Source organism: Ovis aries, chromosome 12, assembly GCF_016772045.2.
Source record: "Ovis aries strain OAR_USU_Benz2616 breed Rambouillet chromosome 12, ARS-UI_Ramb_v3.0, whole genome shotgun sequence".
Classification (NCBI taxonomy): Eukaryota; Metazoa; Chordata; class Mammalia; order Artiodactyla; family Bovidae; genus Ovis; species Ovis aries.
This window is the reverse complement of record NC_056065.1, coordinates 23,801,498-23,820,267: the sequence shown is the minus strand read 5'-3', so window position 1 is coordinate 23,820,267 and position 18,770 is coordinate 23,801,498. Positions and strand designations below refer to the sequence as shown.

General features: G+C 39.4%; 1 long non-coding RNA gene across 1 annotated transcript; it reads right to left on the bottom strand.

Annotated features, from left to right (window-relative positions):
* Nucleotides 1-805: 805 nt before the first annotated feature.
* On the bottom strand, nt 806-5,174 carry LOC121816095 (uncharacterized). Its single transcript, XR_006055564.2, has 3 exons — nt 5,061-5,174; nt 4,316-4,387; nt 806-4,163 (listed from the first exon to the last, which is right to left on the bottom strand). It is a non-coding gene; the product is annotated as an uncharacterized LOC121816095 (long non-coding RNA).
* Between the last annotated feature and the right edge of the window lie 13,596 nt (nt 5,175-18,770).

Here is an 18,770-nt window from a genome sequence, read left to right as displayed (position 1 = left end):
CATAAGGTAAGTTTCAGAAATTTAAAAATATTCGAATCTAATAAAGTATGTTCTCTGACTATAATGGAAGGTAATTAAATATGAGTAATAGAAAGATCTTTGCAAAATCTCCCCATATTTAAAAACTAAACAATGTACTTTTAAATAACCCACAGGTCAAATGAGGAATCAACAGAAAATTAGTAAGTATTTTGAATGGAATAAAAATGAAAACAAGCCATATCCAAATTTGCGAGGGAACAACTGAAATAATAAATAAAAGTGCACAGCTTTAAATGCTCATATTAGAAAAGAAGTATTAAATTGATGATCCTAATGTCCACTAAGACTTCCCTGGTGGCTCAGACGGTAAAGCCTCTGTCTACAATGCGGGAGACCCAGGTTCGAGCCCTGGGTTGGGAAGATACCGCGGAGAAGGAAATGGCAATCCACTCCAGTACTATTGCCTGGAAAATCCCATGGACAGGGGAGCCTGGTAGGCTGCAGTCTATGGGGTCGCAAAGAGTCAGACACAACTGAGCACTTACTTTCCTTACTTTCCTAATGTCCTCTAAAGGACAGAGAAAAGAAGAACAAATACAAAAATAAAAATAAAAACCAGAAATCAGTGAAGCAGAAAACAGAAAAATAATATTAAAATTAATTAAATCAAATCTGGTTCTTTGGGATGATAAACAAATCTGATGAACCTCTGGGAAAAGCATGAGAAAATATAAAGTACCAGTATTAGAAACAGACAAATATCTACATCACTATAGATCCTACAAAATAATAAGAGTGTATTCACTGGCAAACAAGAAAATAATTTAAAAATACAAATTCTTCCTTTATTAATGACTAGGTACAACATAATCACAATCAAAATTCCAGCAACCACTGTGTACAAATTGACAGGCTGATTCTAAAATGTGCATAGAAATTCAAAGGACCTAGAATAAATCAAAGTTTTGAAACAAAAGGAACAAAGTTGGAATACTTATACCACCTTATTTTAAGACTAAGTATAAATATAGAGTAATGAAGATGGCATGATATTTGCATCAACTAATAGATAAAATAGAGGTCAGAATCTATTGGCACACCATTATAAAAATTAAGTCAAAATGAGTTAAAGAACTAGATGTAAAAGCCCAAACTATAAATTTTCCAGAAGAAAACAAATGAGAAAATCCAGGATGATGTTAGATTTGGCTAAGATTTATAAAATAAGCATAAAAGATTTCTATAATAATAGTTATCTATAACATAATTTATAACATATAATAAGTCAGACTTCCTAAAAATTAAAAACTATACTTCTTCAAAAGACACTATTAAGAAAATATCAAGTAAGCTATAGACTGGGAGACAAGATTTATAAATCTTATATCCAATAAAAGACTGATATCTAGACCATATAAAGAATTCATAATTCAATAACAAAAATGCAAAGCCCCAATTTTATGGGCAAAAGATTTGAACAGATATAACGCTAAGGAAGATATATGAGTGGCTAATAAACATATGAAAAGGCAAATTAAAATCACAATGAGACACCACTACACATCCACTAAAATAACTTTAAATTTTTTTAAATTCACCATACCAAGTATTAGCAAGTATGTGGTGGAACTGAAACTTTCATGCACTTAATAGGAATTTAGGAAATACAAAATTGTACTATCACTTTGGAAAATATTTTGGTAGTTTCTTAAACAGTTAAACTCTCATTACCCAGAGATTCTACTCCTAGGCATTTATGTAAAAGAAATAAAAACAGATATCCACACAAAGACTTGTACATGAATGTTCATATTAGTCCCAAACTGGAAACAACCAAAATATCTATTAACCACTGAATGGATAAATATATTGGTACATGCATACAATAGAGTACTTCTCTGCCATAAAAGTGAAGTAACTCTTGATATACAGAACAGCATAGATGGATATATCTTAAAATAATCATGTTACATTGAATAAATGCAGTTATAAAAGAATACATGCTGTGTGATTCCATTTAAATAAAACTCTAGAACACTTAATACTGACAACACTTAATACTGACAGAAAGCAGACCAGTGGGTCTGCTAACTATGGGTACCCTAGGGAGGGAGGTATGAATTACAATGCACTCTGGGAGTAATGAATATGTTTATTATCTGAATTATGGCAATGGTTTCATGGGAATATTCATATGTCAAACTCATTGAGTTATACACTCAATATGCAGTTTATTGTATACCAATTACAACTGAATAAAAATTCAAAATTTAATAATATAATACCTAATAATTATATAGAGCCTATTATGAGTTAGATCAGCATTTATCAATCTTTTAAAATCTCAGCATCCTTTTATGTTCTTAAAATTAAATTAAAATCTTTTGTTTGTGTGTTTTGTCTATCAATATTTACCATATTAGAAATGAAAGCTGAAAATTTCGAAAAACATTTAAACATAATATAAAAATAATAATTAACTTTTCTATGAAGGATTATAGTATCTACTGCATAGATTTGTGCAAAGAAAATACAAAAGTGCCTACGACTTGAGAAGGCTCAATAGATGGTAGCTGTCAATATGTAAATCCATATTATAAATAACTCAGAAAGGTATTATATCTTACTCTTCTGTATAATTAAAAGTGATGTTAATGATATAGTAGCTACCTGTCTATGTGTGACTAAAAGAAACACATAGCATAGAATCCAAATCCTATTATATATATCGACTTAGAAACAGCCTTAAATATAGATGGACCACCATAAATGACCCCCAAACAAACTTTTGGTGTTTGTAAGAACATAATATATAACTTTTTAAAAAGGCATTATGAGTCAATTGAAAATTGACAAATTATTCCACAATAGTATACAAAAGAAATAGCCAATAAGGCAGAAAAAAGTCAATATGAAAACTCGATATTTGTACTAGTCATTTCTATATATGTGGTCTTTTTATGTTTCTTCTGTATTTGCAATCTTCGAAAGCTAGTATGTGCCATTTTAAAAACTAGAACAACAATAAAACCTCATTAAGAAATGGTTGACAACACAGCTGCTTTTCATAGCAGTATGATTTGAGGATCACCATACAAAGAGATGGATGCCCAGGATGGAGATGACCCAGGGAGTGTGCTATTTTCAGAACAACCTCCAGGGACAAAAGGGTTCAGGACAATGGATCAAAGTGGGGGAAATTTACTCAAGGATACATGACATGTGTTCTGGGGTGAGAAGTCGAATTTTTTTTTTAACTCTATTTTACTTTACAATACTGTATTGGTTTTGCCATACATCAGCATGAATCCACCATGGGTGTACATGAGTTCCCAATCCTGAACCCCCCTCCCACCTCCCTCCCCATACCATCTCTCTGGGTCATCCCAGTGCACCAGTCCCAACCATCCTGTATCCTGCATCAAACCTAGACTGGTGATTCGTTTCTTACATAATATCATACATGTCTCAATGCCATTCTCCCAAATCATCCCACCCTCTCCCTCTCCCTCTGAGTCCAAAAGTCTGTTCTATACATCTCTGTCTCTTTTGCTGTCTCGCATACAGGGTTATCGTTACCATCTTTCTAAATTCCATATATATGTGTTAGTATGCTGTATTGGTGTTTTTCTTTCTGGCTTACTTCACTCTGTATAATCGGCTCCAGTTTCATCCACCTCATTAGCACTGATTCAAATGTATTCTTCTTAATGGCTGAGGAATACTCCATTGCGTATATGTACCACAGCTTTCTGATCCATTCATCTGCTGATGGACATCTAGGTTGCTTCCATGTCCTGGCTATTATAAACAGTGCTGCGATGAACATTGGAGTACACGTATCTCTTTCAATTCTGGTTTCCTTGGTGTGTATGCCCAGCAGTGGGATTGCTGGGTCATAAGGCAGTTCTATTTGCAGTTTTTTAAGGAATCTCCACACTATTCTCCATAATGGCTGTACTAGTTTGCATTCCCACCAACAGTGTAAGAGGGTTCCCTTTTCTCCACACCCTCTCCAGCATTTATTGCTTGTAGACTTTTGGATTGCAGCCATTCTGACTGGCGTGAAATGGTACCTCATTGTGGTCTTGATTTGCATTTTTCTGATAATGAGTGGTGTTGAGCATCTTTTCATGTGTTTGTTAGCCATCTGAGAAGTCAGAATTTTAAAGGAGCTGAATCTATAATGAAATAATAAGATAGGTCAGATCTTAAAGTCAAGGAATTAAAACAAAGAAGGTGGAATATGGTAGGTTCTACAGCGGAGGCAGGTATCATTTCAGAAAGAGGTCACTCTAGGTTAACGTGTTAGTGCCCCTAAAGGCAAACTCACCTGAGGGGTCCACTTTTCCATAGACTGAAACGACATGCATGATGGGTGCTGCTGCTGCTGCTGCTGCTGTGTCTGAAGGAAGGACAGAGATTTACACCCTGATGACACGGAAGAAGTGAAACAGAGATGTGCCTGCTGGCTTTATGTGTGTTCCCGCCTTACCCCTAGTACTCTTACACTGATTTTTCTTCTTTTTAAGAGTAGAGCATATTAAGGGATTAGATCCAGAAAATAAAGGGCTCTTTTACCTAAGAGGCCATATGGGACTTGGAGCACAGGTGGCAGAATTGATTCCAAGACCCAGGTGACAAATTTCAACTCAGAAGCGATGAAAGGCAAACTCTCTCCACCCCCACTGCACCTCCACACACAGACCACAGCATGGTTTTGGCTGCGAGAGCACATACTTTTGCACAACCTGGCTCCCTAACCAGAAGTTTCTCCACTCCCCTCTTCATCTAGCTCACACTCTAGACTCACTGCAATTGTCACGTCCCAGCCAAATGAGTGATGGTATGCCATGAAGTCTGTGTGTGTGCTAGTCGCTCAGTCATGCCCGAATCTTTGCGACCCCATGTAGCCCACGAAGCTCTTCTGTCCATGGAATTCTCCAGGCAAGAAAACTGGAGTGGATTTCCATTCCCTTCTCCAGGGGATCTTCCCGACCCAGGGATCAAACCCAGGTCTCCCATGTTGCAGGCAGATTCTTTACCATCTGAGCCACCAGGGAAGCTGTGCAGTTTACCTTCAGAGAATTTGCCTCCCTTATGATTAACATTTCTTTAGGATGACCTGCTTAATGTCAGTCTCCTCTGCAGATTACAAATTCCATTGTATTCCTTGAATACAAAAAACCTGCAACAAAAAAACAAAAAATAAAGCCTTTTCAGTAAATGGCTGAAAGTAAAAAGAACCACCTTGTGTGCAGGCTAACAATTCCTTCATAGAAGACACCGGGAGCAGCAATAGTGCAGATGGGCATCCTCCAGGAGCCAAAAGGCAGCAGGCGACAAGGCACCCCAAGAGAAAGAGAAGATGGAACTTCGGAGGCTTCCTGGACCCAACAGAAAAATTACCAACTGACAGAAAGTACATCCAGATAGCAACTTACCTGCTCTGCATGAACACACAACCCGAGGTTTCTGTTAGCAAAGTCCCCTGTTCTCATAATGAAATGAAACTTGCCTATTGTGTGAAATGGAAATCAGACTTATCATTGAGTGGATTCCACTGTCTTCTTTTATTCTTAGTCATTTACTTTACTCCCTTACTTTGTCGCCCAGTGTCCCCAGACTTTTTTTCCCTTACACAAAATCCTCAGTTCTGGGGCATCTCATTCTGTCTTATGAAGGAACCGAATTTCTCAGGACCTTTGCACTGTATGGTCAGAGGCTCCAGGGACTAAGCCCAGAAATCCCATAAGGTAGTCAGATCAGGAGTACTTGCTAATTAGTTCTGCATCTGCTTATCCCTCAGGAACCATGCTCCTCACATAGACACATTTGTGTGACATTCTATAGATACTACTGGAGAAATCTTACCTTTTTGATTTTGGTCCTTGAAAGAGGGGAAAAAGAGAAGGAAGAAGGATGAGAAGAAATAGTGAAATAGGCTGAATTAAGTTTCCTCTTGGTCAATGTCTAAGTCACTAAGGGTGATTCTGATGGTGATGATGATAATCACGATGAGGAAGAGGCAGATGAAGGAAAGGAGGTGGATGATCATGACAACTGGTATCCATCTACAAACCTCGCCATAGTGTTACTCCAGGCTGCTTACCAGGTACTGCAAGCAAAGTCTGAGTAAGAGGGTTATTATCATGACAAATCTCTGATGAAAACATTGAAACTGTCTCTTTTGAAAAAACTACTAAAGGGACTTCCGAGTCATTCTTGGGCAACCTCCCATGTTCCGATTTCTAGAATGCTCATGCAGTCCTGTGGCCTGGAGCAAAACTGTCTTACAGATGCCTTTTCTAGGTTGACTTCTATATCCCCTTCTATATCCCTTCTATAACTGGAGGCTGAACTTTTGGAAAACCACCTGTAAAATTCAGTTCATTTAGACAAGACTGTGAGTTCCTACTACCCAGAAAAATGTTAAAACTGAAGCTGAATGTGTTGATGTCTGTGGGTGTTTTTACTCTCTTGTAAGCTAAGCTTCATCCTACACTTAGTAAACCTGGTCACTGGGTACCTTTTAAGCCCTTCCACTAAAAATAACAGATTCAGCCTGGTTGAGGCAGCCTAACTAGCTTAACTAATACTTTCTTTTTACATAATCACTGATGTTTAAAACCCTGTGGACAAATAACAGGAATTGAAAGATACATGGGAAAAGCCCACAAAGGCAATGGAATCCATATCATAACTCAGGTCAGTGCTGGGCTCCTTGAAAAGGAAACAGCTTTTCAGAACACAGAAAATTGACTATTTACCCTCCAAATTTATTTTGTTTTTATTGACCTGGATACAAAGCCAAAACAAGCAACCACCTCAATTTTTAACTTTTGTCTACATTGTAGCAATTTTAGGTACTCTGCCTAATGCGCCAGTATCAATGGAGAAAAATAGTCATAAGAGGAAAAATGAAAACACATTAAAACAAGAAAATATCTCTTTGCAAGCAATCTCTTTACTTAGTAGAAGCCACAACTTTATGGCTTTTTCAGCAGAGACAGCAGTGTATTTTTTAATTCTCTTATTCCTTTGGGGCATTAAAACCACACTATAAAGCAGGAGGCTGTCGATCGGTCATGGAAAGCTTAGTGAATGATGATATAACAGACAAGAATATGATCTATAGCCAGTTTTAAACCATAGACTAATTTTTAATTCTCCAAACTCCTCATAACAAAAAGAGCTTTCTGAAAAACAAGGGAAGAGTTAACATCTTAGAAAGAAGAGGGAATACTTTGTTTTGGCTTCCAGCTCCCAATGTCGTCCAAGCTGAATATTGCATACAAATCTGTATTTGTGAGACACCCTCAACTACCAGTTAATCAAAGCCCTGGAAATTCAAGGAAACCTGTGTTTATGGAAATCTGGCATTTCTGTAAAGTTTTGAATGAGAGCTAAATAGAGCAGTTCATCTCATTTTGAAACTAATGATTCCTGCCAAGTGGTTTTCCAAAGCTGGGTCTTCTGGCTCAGTCAGCATTTAGGAATTCATTTATGAGTTGGGTTAGTCGGAGACTCTGGAATTCAAATTTATGTCTGCAACTCACTACTTTTCTCCTGATAGGGCTCTGAAAAGAGATTGTAATCAATTTACCAAACCCAGACTTCAGGAAATTTTCATATTCCTAAAAGAAGTTCTGGTTTGGAGCTTTGTCCACTTTCTGAATCAGCCCCCTCCCCTTTCCCTCTGTGCGAAGAGCTCTTGCTGTCGAGCACGTTCCATTGTCTATGTTATCTCCTCAGAGCTCATCCTCCACTGAGAACAGCCCCACTGTGTGCTCCGGAATTCATCTCCCTTAACAAACTCACCAGTGTTTTATTAAATGACAGAATATACGTGTGGTTTGTCACCTCAAACAGTTTCTGTTCTATCCTGTTTCTTGATGGAAGTTGCCAAAGCTCTGATAATTATTCATCCAATTTATTTCATAGATTTATCTGCCCCAAAATGTTTCAGGAAATTAGAATGTGGGTCTGGGGGGTGTGTGTGTGTGTGTGTGACCTCGGTCTTACAAACCCACGCTCTTCTCTTTCGAAAGGCAAGGAGCAAGCATTGAGCAGCTTTTCAATGTAACTGTAAATTTACTACTTTTTTTTTTTAATTCCCTTTGAAGAAGTCATCAAATAAATTAGCAAAGCTGGAAATGTGCCCCCAGTTTGTGTTGGCTTTGAATTTTAGGGAGTTACTTAATAAACAAAAGTCAATGAATTAAAACAATCACAAAGTAATTTCAATGATTAATCAAGTGTTAAAACTAGTTTAACCTCTCCCGTTTTACAAACTCTATATCACCCTGACTAAACTAATAGAGGAATAAGACACCCATCTGGAAATCTCATCTGAAATATTAGATTGGGAATCTAAAATTCAGCCAAATAGTGTGGCTTGTAGGGATATCCTGTCGGATAATAAATTGCATTAATCTTACTTAAATTTTCCATCTAAATCATGTCCTGAGGCCATATTACTCTGAGGAAACTATGCCTTACTTTAAATGCATTGTGCTACTGAAAGCGATATTAAAAGAAGGGGGGTGGGGTGGAGAACTTTTTTTTCTCCTGACTGGTTTTTCCAACTCTAAGGAAAAAAAAAATTCATGTGAAACCTTCTGGCTCTTCTGGAAGAACCAATGCCAGCTTAACCCAGCACTGGCTCTCAAAAGCTGCCAATAGGAACCAGTGTCAGTCACAGGGCACCTTCAGGAACTCCACCAATTGATCTGTTTCTTTCCTGTCTGTGAACTCTGAACCGTGGTGGCTTATGACAAAGTTGGTCTGGGGGGCAGGGAGGGGTTGTGACAGGAAGATTCAGAGATACTTCACCTCTTTTTTATTTTCACATATTCAGAACTGCAACTGGCATCTTTCCTGATGAGTCTGTGTGGCCTCCTATTCTTTTCATTTTTTAATAACAAGCATTTAAATCTGCTCAAATTTTTCAACTATTACAATAAAATTGCCAGGTGGGGAAAAAAAATATCATTCTGGATTTCCTAGAGCTGCCGAGAAAGGATTCTGTTGGCCCTGAAGCCCCTCCCGGCTCTGTGCCCCCATTTACCAAATACTACGCACTGTAAATATTAAGTGAAGTTAAAGTGTTAGAATAACGTTGACTCAAAGTTAAACCCACAAACCCTCAAAAATGCTGAGTCATCTCTGCTGGTCTTGAGTGTCTGCTCCGTTAGCATTCGTGGTAAGGGGGGGATTCTTGGGCAGAGCTCCACTATTTCCCCACACTCCAAAAACACAGCCGAGCAGAGAACATGGACGGAGAGCCATCTCTGGAACATTGTGGTCCACCAGGAGCACAGTGCTCTGGGTCCCTCCCATCCACCTCCAGAGAGATCCTCACAGCCCTCCTCTGGGGCAGACATCACAGGTGATGATCACCTGCAGATGACCAAGCAGAAGCTGCACGAGGTTCCCTTACTCACTTGTGGTGACGGAACCACCAGGACAGGATGGAGCCAGAACTAGCAATAAAACTCCAGTTCTGTCAGTGCAACTACTAGTGACTGGAATAAAGCTGATTCACTTCCAGTCTTCTTTTATACTGGATTCCACCGAGGCTCCTCCACCTGTCAAACCCCAGGGGAGTTGGAGGCAGCACCAAGAACTCAGCCATCAAAGACAGGAATCTCCCAGTGATCCCAGATTCCTCTCTCCATCCCTTCGTGACCTAATAATTCCAGCACCCTCAGACCTTCACATGAAAATTCTTTCCTGTACCTGTCACTCCTTTCCAATCTCACTGCCATCACCCTAGTCAAGTGCTTAAAACCTCCAACTCAAACAGTCTCTTAACTGTTAACACCCAGCACCCTCACCCACCCTTCCTCACACTTATCAGAGGGATGATTCTAAAGCCCCACCACTCCAGTGCCCGTGTTCAAACACCTCACAAGCTCTTCTCATCATTCAAAACTAAGCTGTGATGGAAACACAGCCCTAGCCTCTGGTCCCAGATGTATCTCCCACCACCCACCCAACCTCAACTCAAAGCTGATGACCCAGCAGTTCAAATTCAGTAAGCAGCTTCAGCAAATACCATGAGTGTTTCATGTGTGGGGATTTTTCCTCCAACTACCCTTTCTACCTAACAGAATCTTTCCAACCTTTCCACTCCTCCACCACACACGTGCCTCTTTGTTGGAATTAGTCCTCTGGCTCTTCTAATATTCACCTGTCCACAACCACAGCAACACCTTCTCCTCAATTCTTCTCAAAGTCAACTTGGGTTCTCCCCCTCTGTGCTTCCCTCGTGCCCTGGGAACAGCTTTCGTGAAGCACTTGGCACAGCATGTTGAATAAGCCATTCACAGCTCATCTCTGACCAGACTAAGACCCTACAGGGCAGACCATTCCTTACTCACCTTTGTCCTCCAACAGCAAGTCCAGTGCCCTGCTGATAGCAAACACATGATAAATATTTGCTGAATGGAGCCCAGATTCTGCTTCTGTTTTAGCGTCTTACTTAAAACTCTTTAGTGATTCAGGTTGTAGTGACTTTTTTTTTTTCCTGAGGGAATTTTAGTTGGCCTACTTATATAACAGTTTCATTTCCCTTCCATATCCCATAGCTCACAACTCCTTCCTCCTAACTTCCCAAATGACCTACCCCAGGCAAACTAGAACATTCTCCCAGCTCCTTTTTGTTGACCATAACCTATTTCCACTAGTCCAATGCTGGTCTCCCTCCAAGCTTTCCCTGCTAATCTTGCCTAAGTCACTCCATCCCCACACAGCAACCATCCTGGTCATCCTTGAGTTTAGCTGTTAGCTCTGTGCTTGTTTTTGGACTCCTGCCACTTGAGGGGTCGAGCACTTCCTCGGCTTGTCCAGTTCTCTGAGGGCGGTGTGCTCTGTTAGCGTAGGAATCTCCATTCAGCTGAGTCTCCTCTGGAAGCACACCCTGGAGGCACAGGTTCACCCCACAATGACCAAGGCTGACTAGTCCAGAAAACACTGCTGTTTTAAGTCACTGAAAACTCCTGGGTCTAGCGTGTTCCATGTGAATGGTTTAGTGAAGAGATCTTACAGACCACCAACATAGAAAAGGCCATCTGCTCAGCTATCACATGGCCCTGCCAGAGGAGGATTACTCAGAGTCTACTGTCCATTACTCTGTCTCAGCAAGCTACTCTCATAACATTCTTTGAGGTCAGATGCACCCACTGAAATGAATAATGGCATAGTTTATGATAAAGGGTGAACTGAAAAAAAAGTGGTGTCATTATTGCTGTAAGTACCCACAGAAGATGTTTATGATCACACACAGACACAGCCACAAGCACACAACTCACTGCTAATAAACTCATTTATTTCCACATAAAGTTGCATAATGTTGTGCAATCCAGCAGAGGGCTGAGAAATGTCAGCAATTCAGACCGAGATGATTTGTCAACAAAACCAATCCATTTCACCAGCTTCAGCAAACCATTGCTGCAAGACTTGACCTTTTTTTTTTTTTTTTTATAACAGAAAATGGTTACACACAGCCTTAAATAGAAAGGACAGATGCTCACAACTCCACATAACAAGTTGAGGTAATATTCAAGGGAGGCTTGGAGGTTGTAAGGTGGGGAAGGAGGATTCCATTTTGTTGTCTGAAGTATCCAGACCATCATTTTTTCTGATAATGAAGGGGAAAAAATAAAAGAAAAACTAAAGATTTTATTTTTTAATTGATTTTATCTCTTATTACATTACTGTTTTTCTTAAATCTAAAATTTCTTTAATGTCTTACATTAAAGAAAATGTAGGACATTGAAATGCAATGTAGATCACAAAAATGCAATTTTTGTGATCTTACCACCCTCCAGACGGTATATTAGATATTCAGCACAAAAAAGTAAATAAAGCTGAGCTCACAGAAGATTGAGAGAAGGAAATACAGACACACATCATGATAATACAAGATGACTGGTTATGACAGAGATATGTCACTGGAAATTATAAGCTTCGAGAAGAGGCATTTTTGGTTTGCCTCTGGCAGATATTTCCTTCAAGCCACAGCCTGTCTGCCTAATTTATTTTTCTTATGATAGTCCTTACAGATTTTGAAAGTAAATATCTGAAACTATTTGAGGGGGATATATATATATATACACATAAAGCAAAGTATTATTGCCATGACTCAAAGAGAAACAAGGTCATTCAGAGGAAAGACACTATGAAATAAAGCCAGAAAAATTCGGGAAATGAGAACACCCTAAGGACTGTCATTTCACTTGTGGTGATGAGAATTCAAGAATTAATAGAGGGACTTCCCTGGCGGTCCAGTGGTTAAGACTTCTCCTTCCAATGCAGGGGGTGCAGGTTCAACCCCTGGTCGGGGAGCTGGGATCCTGCATGCCTCTCAGCCAGAAAAACAAATCACAGAAAAGAGGCAATTCAATAATGACTTTAAAATGGCCCAAATCCAAAGGATAAATACAAAAGCCATGTCAGGCCTGACTGGAGCAAGGTATGTGACAAGAAATAAAAGCAGCTTTTTGATTTGACTCTCTCCCTTCCCCCACATTCAACTGTACTTTTTTCTTTTCAGTTAATTCATGAACCCTGCAATAACTGAGTGACTTCAGGGACCCTCATGAGGAAAATTTGGCATTCTCTATCCTTTTTCATTGGACAGTCAAGGTCAGAAGGTGTAGGAATCAGTGTGACGTGGACCCTGGAAGTAGAGACCCAGCAAAGACCACAGTTAACTAAAACTGTGAGAAAAAGCAGTGAGTTGTTCCAAGAAAAGGAGAAGCATGGAAAAAAACACTTGAAGACCAAAATTATCAAAGTCTAAAAGACTTTACAAAGCTGGAATTAAGCCCATTAAAAGCAGAGTTCCTGTGTGGAAACTAAAGTTGCTAAGTCAGAAGGAGGCAATCTAAGAAGACTCCAGAAAGCCAGCCAAAGGGATTTCAGCTGAAAGATGTTTGCCCCCAGTTCTAGTAAAAACCAGTCTGTAGTGCTGATCTGACTGGCTGAGGACATAATCAAATCTGGACATTCATATTTTTGAAAACTGGATTGTGATCAAATGTAGTATTTTCTACTACAAGCCTATGTGTGTTAGTCACTCAGTTGTGTCCCACTCTTTGCGACCCTATGAGGTGTAGCCCACCAGGCTCCTCCATCCATGGGATTTTCCAGGCAAGAATACTGAAGTGGGTTCCCATTTCCTTCTCCAGGGGATCTTTCTGACCCTGACAACAAGCCTAAGTAGAAACATTTATTCATATTCAATATTTTCTAATGAGAAAGTGAAAGTCACTCAGTTGTATCCGACTCTTTATCATCCCATGGACTATATAGTCTATGGAATTCTCCAGGCCGCAATACTGGAGTTGGTAGCTGTTCCCTTCTCCAGGGGATCTTCCCAACACAGGGATTAAACCCAGGTCTCCTGCATTGCAGGCAGATTCTTTACCAGCTGAGCCACCAGGGAAGCCCAAGAATCCTGGAATGGGTAACCTATCCCTTCTCCAGAAGGTCTTCCCTGACCCAGGAATCAAACCAGGGTCTCCTGCACTGCAGGTGGATTCTTTATCAGCTGGGCTACGAGGGAAGCCCAATAAATGAGAAAGAGGATATCTAAGATCCAAGAAGGCTCTTCAAGGTGCAAAGATGATTTTCCCAATATTACTGCTTCTTTCAGACATTCAAAGGACCTTGTGTGCCAGATCTTTTTAGGATATTCTGGCACAGTCAGTAATTTTTCCTTCCCGAACTGCCCAGCACCCTCTGTTACACTTTGTATTGCACCAGCGTCCTATTCAGAATGATGCAGTAACAGAGTCTTAATGGAGAGAATCCAGGAGGTTAAATTCTTTTCTGCTCCCATCTCTGACATTGGCCACATTGCCTAGAAAATTCATCATCTCTCAGAATTAGCCTTTTTTGCAAAACGAAAGGGTTAAGCTAGTGATCATTCAAGTCTCTTCCAGGTCTAAAATGAATGGTGCCACAGAGGATTGAACGCATTCTTCCTGGCCCTAGATGATATTGCAGAAGTTACATTTTAATAAATCCTGCTATCAACATGTTTACTTGTCATGTATCTCATGCACATAAAATCAGAGTGCAGACGGTGCCCTCAACAAATTTGGTCTTTTAAACTTCCCAGATGTTTAGATTCCAGATAAACAGTAGTAGGTGGCTTGAAAATGACAGCAGAGAGGCATCACTTGAGGGGAAGAAGCTGAGCTTACTAAACCACAGGCTGGGGAGAGAGTGAGCCCTCTTCAAATGCCTTGGGCCAGGCAGCCCCAGCCCAGACAGCCAGAGTGTGTCTGCCAAAGCTCCCTGTGCATATCCAAAGGTGATCAGGGCTGGATGCTGCCTAGAGGAGGTAGATAAGCTCAAGATATATGATCTGATTTCCTGCCAAGAGCAATTTGTTTGACAGGGCTCCTGCTTATAAAATACGAAGGCATTCTTTTCAGTATTAAAAGTTTTGGTCTTTGTAAATAAACTGCATCTGCAGTGAGAAAGGAGGAGGAAAAAAATGAACAATTTGATTTTTAAAAGGACTAGGCAGATGGTGAACATAATTGAGAAATTTCCCAGTTGAAGGAAATGAAAATCAGTTATAGTTTTCAGATTCAGATCTTGATGTGTCCCTGTGAAGGGAATATTGATTTCTATAGGGATCAAAACAATTCAACTTTTAAGAGATATATATGTATATATATAACAGGGACTTTCCTGGCCATCCAGTTGTTAAAACTCCACACTGCTAATGCAGGGAATGTGGTGTTTGATCCTTGGGGAACTAAGATCCCACGTACTGCCCAGTATGGCCAAAAGAGAAAAATTTAAAAAGGTTAAAATAATGTTCTGAAAGGTATTGATAATCCTACTCTTTCTTGATCTTCACAACAACCCTACAAGGTAAGCAAGCAGTGAGTGCATTATTCCCATTTTACAGATGAGAGAATATGTTTAAAAAATCTTCAGGGACTTGGTTAGGCATTTACAGCTAATAAATAAGTGAGATTTGATCCAAGTTCAAATTGTTGATGCCTTTTCAGAGTCCTCTGTGGCCCCTTCTATACCTTAACTTTTGGTTTTCCTTTTGTATTGACTTGTAAGGTAAATAATTTAGCTGTCATTTATGTTAAAGTAATATGTGACTATGACAAATCTTCCCAAATTAATATGTAAGCTTAACACACTGATAATCAAAATTCCAACAGAAAGTTTCTTCTAATGTATTTCTTAATCAATTTTCAAGGCATCACCTGCATTGGCAGGCAGATTCTTTGCCATTGCACCACCTGGGCTTCAATTTGTTAAATATTCTCCTTAAATTATGTTTATACATTGAAAGATTCAGCAAAGACTCAAATATTAAAAGATTAAAATCACAAAAATCAAAGGAAAAATAGGTAAACATTTATCCATTCTGAATGGAGAAGAATTTGCTGCTGCTGCTGCTGCTAAGTCACTTCAGTCGTGTCCGACTCTGTGCGAGCCCACCAGGCTCCCCCGTCCCTGAGATTCTCCAGGCAAGAACACTGGAGTGGGTTGCCGTTTCCTTCTCCAATGCATGAAAGTGAAGTCACTCGGTCGTGTCCGACTCCTAGTGACCCCATGGACTGCAGCCCACCGGGCTCCTCCATCCATGGGATTTTCCAGGCAAGAGTACTGGAGTGGGATGCCATTGCCTTCTCCAGAGAAGAAATTGCTAAGCTTAAATTCAACAGAAAAAATGACAAAAGGAAAATATAAAGATGATTTTAACAAGTACATTAATTTTCGTATGAATACAAAGGCATGATAATCAGTATAAAAAGAGTAATCTGAGGAAAATATTTGCACCAAGTATGAGCCGAATTATATACTCTCACTAGATAAAGAATTTTAAAACTCTAAGAAGGCGTTATATAGGCAAAGGACAAGAGCAGATACTTCATGGAAAAGTACGTGCAAAAGACCTGAATAAAAAATAACTCTAACCTTAGCTTTTTCTGACATTTAGCTGACTTTTTCCATTTTCACCTGGTACTATTATAGGCGTGTGTGTGTGTGTGTGTGTGTGTCTCCAAGGTATCTGACACATAGATACGGTCGCGGCAGGCTTACCTCTTTCCAACTCTGTGTTCGGTGACATTACACCAAGAGCTAGAAATCAGTCACAGAGGAAGGTACCCAGGCAGGAAATCACAAATGCTGCACATCTAGGACTTCTGTTCTAAAGAGTAGGCTTACTGCGCACCACTGCTTAGTGACCACTTAAAAATATCTGTTCTATGAAAAACAACTAATTAGTAAGTGGAATATGTCTTCTATTATCATTAATAACAGATCCCTTAGAGGATAAAAGGCAAACATCAGAGAAAGACTATCACATTTACTAGAACTTTCAAAATAAGCTGTTTGATGTAAAAATTTTGAGTTCTCTGAGGCAAAATTGGGGAACAGTTAGAATCTAGGGCTCCTCAGTTGGTGTTAGCGGTAAAGAATCCACCTGCCAATAACAGAACATGCAAGAGACGAAGGTTCAATTCCTGAGTCAGGAAGATCCTTTGGAGTAGGAAGTGGCAACCCATTCTAGTATTTTTGCCTGGAAAATCCCATGAACAGAGGGGCCTGGAGGGCTATATTCCAGGGGGTCACAAAAGATTTGAACACGGCTGATCAACTGAGCACATTAGAATCTAATTTCTTGATATTTTATTGAAATGAGTGGACAAAACCATGTTCCTTTCATATTTAGTTATTCAGGAAAGCAAGCCTAAAATATTTATGGATTCAAACCAATGGTTTATATGATGGAAAAAGTATACCACCTCTCTCAACACACATCTAAGATTGTATAAAGAAAGCTTTCTTCCTGTGGTGGATTCATGTCAATGTATGGCAAAACCAATACAGTATTGTAAAGTAAAATAAAGTAAAAATAAAAATTAAAAAATAATAATAATAAATAAATAAATAAATAAGAAAGCTTTCTTTTCATCAGGAATAAGTGAATAACTACAACTATTTATCACCTTTCCTAGGTTGTAAGATTTCAAAAATTTGATCTTAAGAGACTGTTGGGAGAAATATAAATTTTTTTGTCAAAGAAAGAAAAACTTGCTACCACATGATAGTTCCTCATTTCCAGATGATTTGATGGTCCATCCCAAGGCAATAATTAACAAGTTTCAATCCTTGGCAGTCATAATTACACAGCAGGCTATGTGCATATGTGCTATGTCGCATCAGTCATGTCTAACTCTCTGCAACACTATGGTCTATAGCCCACCAGGCTCCTCTGTCCATGGGATTCTCCAGGCAAGAATACTGGAATGGGTTGCCATGCCCTCCTCCAGAAGATCTTCCCAACCCAGGGATTGAAACCACATTGCGTATGTCTCCTGCATTGGCGGGTGTGTTCTTTACTACTAGTGTCACCTGGAAAGCCCCATGATAACTATTACTACCTTAATTTATATATGAAGATAACTAAAATGCAGGAGAGTTTAATAATTTGTTTCATAGCACATAACCAATAATTGTCGAAGGGCTGATCCATCCCTAGCACTACCTGACTTCAGCAACGCAGCTGACAACCTATAGGGTATCTGTAAGAAATGAATAAGGCCAGGATTGAGAAAGCAATTTTAAAATTATGAATGGCTCCATAAACATTTTCAATCATCAAACATCCTTTATTAATTACACAGGAAAACACTGTGTCCACAACACTGGTTGTTCTCTCTAATCTACTCAAAAATCAGCCCCAGTCATCAGTAAGCCTATTATTTGAATAAAAAATAAGTCACAGAACCTAGCTTTTTCTGACCTCAAACACAATCAAATGCTAAAATTTATTGTTCATCCAAATGTCTGGAAGGGTCTGCTCTATGTTTAAGTAAGCATTTATGGAGTGTACACTGAATCCCAGAGTGATTTCTGAATGGTTCCGACTCTCTTTGAGATCACTCAGCTCTAGTCAAATGGAATTGCAAGCAAGGTTAATAATTTGAGTCCATATGGTTCAGGCTCCCTAGCACACTGCTGCTGCTGCTGCTAAGTCGCTTCAGTTGTGTCTGACTCTGTGCGACCCCATAGACGGGAGTCCACCAGGCTTCCCCGTCCCTGGGATTCCCCAGGCAAGAATACTGGAGTGGGTGTTTTAATTTAATTGTAATGTCTTAGTATTGAAACTACTACCTCTCCTAAAAGTCTGTGTGTTAGACATTTTACTTTGCAAAATCTTGAAAACAAAGGACAAACCTACCATAAACTGTGAGCTTCTTGCTAAGAACTCACAATGGAAAAAAGGATGGTCTCTTTAATAAATGGCAACAGGAAAATTGATCTTCATGTATGAAGAATGAAATTGGGCCCTTACCTCACAACGTATACAAAAATCGAGTCAAAATGTGCTAAAAACTTAACTGTAAGACCTGCAACTGTAAAATGCCTAGAAGAAAATATAAGGAAAAAGTTTCTTGACATGGGTCTGCTGCTGCTGCTGCTAAGTTGCTTCAGTCGTGTCCGACTCTGTGCGACCCCATAGACGGCAGCCCACCAGGCTCCCCCGTCCCTGGGATTCTCCAGGCAAGAACACTGGAGTGGGTTGCCATTTCCTTCTCCAATGGGTCTAGGCAAGGATCTTTTGGCTTTGACCCTCAAAGCACAGGAAGCAAAAATAAACTAACAGGACTAAATCAAGCTTATAAGCTTCATCACAGCAAAGGAAACAACAGAGTGAAGAAAAAACCTAGAGAATGGGAGAAAATCTTTTCGAGACATATATTTGATAAGAGTTTAATATCCAAAATATA